This window comes from Gorilla gorilla, chromosome 18, assembly GCF_029281585.2.
Source record: "Gorilla gorilla gorilla isolate KB3781 chromosome 18, NHGRI_mGorGor1-v2.1_pri, whole genome shotgun sequence".
Classification (NCBI taxonomy): Eukaryota; Metazoa; Chordata; class Mammalia; order Primates; family Hominidae; genus Gorilla; species Gorilla gorilla.
The window spans coordinates 74,986,545-74,992,055 of NC_073242.2; the positions used below are offsets into that span (position 1 = coordinate 74,986,545).

Genomic DNA, 5,511 nt, shown 5'->3' on the forward strand with positions numbered 1-5,511 from the left:
GAGGCTGCTCTGGAATATCTCGATGGTGGATGTTAGGAAACCACACAGGCTTTGGTGGGACTCAGGTGGTGTCTGTTGTGTGAGTACAGGAGCTGAATGCTCAGGATCTAGGCTGTTTTTCTTGTGGTCAGTTGGGTTACCTGTTTGGGACCAAGTCCATTTTTACTAGGGAGGTTGAATAAATACTACAGAAAAAAGTGGAGCTCCTAGGATGACTGAGGAAGGGTGACAAATAGGGAAGTTTCTCTCTCCACCTAGACTTTTTGCTACCTCAGGAATCAGGGGCTGATTAAGTTAGCATCAGCTCTAATCTAATCAACTCAATTCCATTGTATTTGATCTAACTATCATCCCTATCGTTAAGGTAGAAAGGGCAATTTTATTTGGTATTTACTTTTCTCTATATTTTTATTTTATAATATATGTTTGTATCTAATACAATCAACCATAATTTTAATTTGACATTTCCAAGCATTTGAGAAATTATAATATCCATGTACATGATTTTAACATTATGTAAAATTTTCTTTCTTTGCAAAATATATGACACATTTCAATATAAGTATGTTTAATTCTGCATCTTGAAAAATAAGCAGTAACTTAATTACTTCCAGGTAGGAATTGGGACAGAAATTAGAATAAATGATTCCCTTATCTTCTGATTCCTGTGCCCCAGCTTTGTTTTTTTGTTTTGTTTTGTTTTTAGGGTTTTTTTTTTTTTTGGACACCATGATAAGACCCAGAAAATGTCTCCCCTTAACTTTGTTTAGGTCCCTAGTAAAACTATATGGCATGAAACTTTTCTAATTGAGGCCCTAATGAGTAGCAGGAAAAAGAAAACTATTCAGCCAATAACAATAAGACATGGCCAGCTGACGGGCATATAAAAGGCAGGTCCAGCAGGATAACACATAGTCTGAATCTGGACGTGTAAGACAGAGCATGTTTCACTTGAGCTTGAACACAGGAAAAGGAAATGAAGACCCTGATTCCCCACTGCTCCTCCATCCAATGCCCCACTGACCAGCCTTCTTTCCAACAGATCTCCTTTACAGAAAAGGGCTCAGGTGAAAAGAGATTATTCAAAGAAAAAGGCAAGACCCCTTCCTCCCATTCCAGTGAGGAGCACATGCAAAGGCAGGGTGTGGCCTTGGGCTGTTCCTATGGAGGCTGGAAGGAGGTTTGGAATCAGGGATACTGAAGTATGGTCTTTGGTGGGGTTTTATTTTGAAATTGGAAATGGGAAATGGCTTACATTCCCGAGGACACTTTTGAGAAACGTATTCACTCATGACAGTGGCAGAAGAACTTCACTTGAAAGACTGATCCACAAATACTTGTCAGAGACAGATTATGGGACTCTGTGCCTGGAAGAGTTGAGTCACCTAAACTCCATGTTGTGCTAGGATCAAAGCCAAATGAGGAGAAGAATTCTGAATAAACTAAGCTCAAAGACAGAAACAGCACAGCTAGATCTGGTAAAATTAGACTCTTTGAAGGTAAAAAGAGATGGCAGCAACATCGTTTCCCCTGGCAAGGAAACTGGGAGCTCTTTGGCAGCCAGGGCCTTAGAGATCCTGGACTTTGGAGAACAGAGCAGAGCTTGGTTTGGTGGCAACTTCAGCTCCTGTGTGTTCAGGATGAACTAAGTCTTAGGGTGTTTGGTTGGAGGCACTAACTCAAACTCTCGTTTTATCAACAGATCAACAGAACCGGAGTCGAGCTCACGTGAGGGAAACTCCAAGAAAAGGAAAATCAGTTCCAAGGATGGCTGCCAAGACAGAGCAAGTAGTTTGTTTTTTTTTTTTTTGCCCCAAAGGGAAAACAAATAGGAGACTTTTATACAGGGCTGGAACAGCAAGGAGGCTTCTTAGAGACTGGGAAATTTCTTGAGATCCTGGCACTTAGAGAATATGTGGGGACTCAAAAGAGGTTAAGCTTCACTTCATTAAAGTGCTGAGATGGTCAGGATGGAGAAGAGACAAATGAAGTTCACCTGAAGGTGCAAGGGAGGTTGTGGAAATGAGGGTCTGTGGGCACTTTTCTGGAGAGTCTCTCGCTCACATGCTTCCTCTGCAGGGACCTGTCCAGGAGAGGAGCGCAGCTTGATGTTGAAAAGGAAACTAAAGTCCTCCACCCCTGTGCACAGCAGTGAAATCCAGGAGACCTGCGATGCCCACCACAGAAGGCCTTTCATGGCTCACACTGGGTGCAACAAGCGGCAGAGGCCTCAGGCTCCAGGAGTTCAATAGCCGTCACTTCAGAAAGCTTCGTGACTTTGCAAGGTAGGTCAAAGGCCATTTATCAAGACCTACTCCAGGTGTTGGTGCAGCAGGTCCATTCTCCACTGACCTGGGAGCAGCTCACTCGGCTTGCTTGGCTCTTGGGACCTCTGTGCGCTCAAGTGCAGACATTCTATATTATGGCCACCCAGGCAGGTCATGTCTTTCCTGCTAAGAAATGGCTTGCTTCAGCCACACTCCTGGCCCTGGGGATCCAGCCATGGATAGAGAAGCCTGCCCCTTGCCTGGGCAGGAGATAACTGAGCCTCTCAGTGGATCAGATGAGGCTTGAGCTGGCTGCACCCACACCCTATTCAGCAGAGAATGCAGCTCTTGGAATGAGAATAATAACCTGCTACTTCTCAGATTCTTCCAGATAAGCAACAATGACAATTTTAGATGCACTATGTTAACACATGACAAAACCTGAAGCAGTCACAGGAAAGGGACTTGAACAACATACTCAAAATGGTGAAACCTGCATTTTGTAAAGGGCTAAGATTCTAAACAAATTTTATATTTCTTGTTAGACGTTTGATGTCTTTTGGATGTCTGAAAAAGTCTTGCATTTCTGTATTATCAAACAAATATTGGAATTTAATCATTCATATGCCTTTGCATATTTTAAGTTGTAGAAAAATAAATATAAAATTATATTCTTCTCTTTTAATTTAGAAAAGGTTGTAACCTCTCACTCTCCCACGCTGAACCCATGAAGGACTAATATCCACAAACCTTTAATAGTACTCCCTACGGAAAAATGTCAATATATTTTTATAGTTTAATAAAATTATGGTGAAATCACTACACAAGGTGTTTACTATTAATATTTTTACATAAATTGAAGTCAAGATATGTTAAATGTAATTGATTATACTTATTTATTCTTCACCCAACTCACATTTGCCTCATTTTAAATTTTCTAAATTTAAACTTTCTTCTATTTTATACATTTCAGTTTATCATACTGTATTGTAGGACATTAAATGTAATATATTGTCATTTATTTCACATATTGCTATATTTATATTTTTCTTCTTGAATTTTACAGTGAGATGAAATCTTTCATCATCTAAATGTATTTTTGTTCTTTACCTGATAATTTTCATACACATAATGATACAAACATTAATGTTTTTGAGAATATTCAATTTTAGATAATTTTGTATTTCATCCATACTGAACTTGTATTTACTCTATGTGTGAGTTAGAGGACTTTTTATCTTCACTTCTTCTTTATTTTCACCCTGACCTCTCCACACTCCACAGCTCTTGTTTTAGTTGAAGAATGGTGATTTATCATTCCAGTAAATGGAGCCAATTCAATGAAAATATACAAATATACCTTGGAGATATCTAGTTTTGCTCTAGAGCAGTGCAATAAGACAAATATCACAATAATGTGAGTCACACAGCTTTTCTTGTTTCTCAGTGCATATAAAAGAGATATTTACACTGTACTGTAGAATAAGACTGAAACAGACTAGGTTTACAATAACAATGTATATACCTTAATAAAAAATGTACTTTATTGATAAAAATGCTGACAAAGATACACACACACACACACAGATCACATGATGTTGGAAAAAATATTGTTGACAGAGTCACTGAAGGTAAGGTTGCCAAAACCCCTCAATTTGTAAGAAATCCAACATTTGGGAAGCACAATAAATTGCAATAAGACAAGGTATGCCTTGTAACAGTCAATGTTCACTAGTAATATACTTAGAAATCACACATGAAAGATATTACATGTGTATAAAAGTAATTAACAAGTTACAGAATGGGTAGGAGATAAAAATTACAAAATGATTTACAAGGTAAATTAAAAGGGAGACCAAGCCTGAAACATTCCTGAGCAGACAGAATCAGACCTTTTCGGTGACCTCATCTTGTTGACTTGCAAACAAGCAAAACATAATGTGAGCTATTTTTGTGAATACCTGTATTAAAAATCAACAATAACAGAACTTAAGTTTATCAGAAGTACCCAAGAAGGTATAGTTATATATGTCTATAAGGTAAACCAAAAAAGACAGTTTTTTAACTGCAACTAATCAAATAACTTTAATATTTTCCTTCTGCATATTTTCAATACAATCTTACCTCTGACACTTTGTCATTTAAATGATAAACCTTTTTTGGTCTCATGTTCCACAATTCATTAGTTGCTTCCTACTCAAGAAAATGTTTTTTGAAACAGATTCCTGCTCTGTCTGTCGCCCATGCTGGAATGCATAGACAGAATCGGAGCTCTCTGAAGCCTTACATCCTGAGCTCAAGCCATCCTCCCACCTTACCCCATGAGTAGCTACAGGTACAGGAATGGACCTCTACACCCAGCTAATTTCTTCTTATTTTTTCATAGAGATAGGGTCTTACTATGTTTCCCAGGCTGGCCTCAAACTCCTGGGCTCAAGTAATCTCTCACCTTGGCCTCTCAAAGTGCTGGAATCACAGATATAAGCCATCATTCCCAGCCAATAAAGCTTTTAAAATTTGTATTGTGCTACAGTTTACTTTTTAACAGGACAAAGTAAAATAAACTAGCCATACATAAATCTAACAAAAATTTGTAAAAAGTATGAGAAAGATCATAAAAAGTTTTTGAAATATGAGAAAATCAGCATAAAAAGTGGAAAACCACATCATGTTCTAAGATAGAAAAACTCAATATTACTCAATCATCAATTTGTTAGAAGTAGTTCAAAAATTTAATTTTGTCCCAATAGACATACCATCTGGTGGAGAAAGCAGGCATTTTATTGCAGAACTCCTATAGATGAAAACACAAATAAGAACAGCTGAGAACACTTTGAAAAAAATAATTAGAGTGGCTATTACACTCTATGAGACAAGTTGATTAATGAATATATGGATAGCTCAGTGGAAGTATAAATTCAAAAATAAACCACAGTACATGAGAAAGTGTCTTTGTTCAGGCTGCTAAAACAAAGTACATTAGACTGGGTCATGTATAAATAACAGAAATGCATTGGTCACAGTTCTGGAAGCTGGAAAGTTCAAGATCAAAGCACCAGCAAATTCAGTGTCTGGTGAGGGTCCCATCTCTCATAAATGATGCCTTCTTGCTGTGTCCGCACATGGCAGAAGGGACAAGGGTGCTCGCTTCAACCTTTATTACAGGGTATTAATTACATTAACGAGGATGAAGCCCTCCTGAGTTAGTCACATCCCAAAAAGCTCCATGTTTTAAAACTATCAC

At 38.0% G+C, this 5,511-nt stretch overlaps 1 pseudogene; it reads left to right on the forward strand.

The window, feature by feature from the left end:
- The first annotated feature begins 942 nt into the window (after nucleotides 1-942).
- LOC109023578 (protein FRG2-like-1) lies at nucleotides 943-2,770 on the forward strand (annotated as a pseudogene).
- The last annotated feature ends 2,741 nt before the right edge of the window (nucleotides 2,771-5,511 follow it).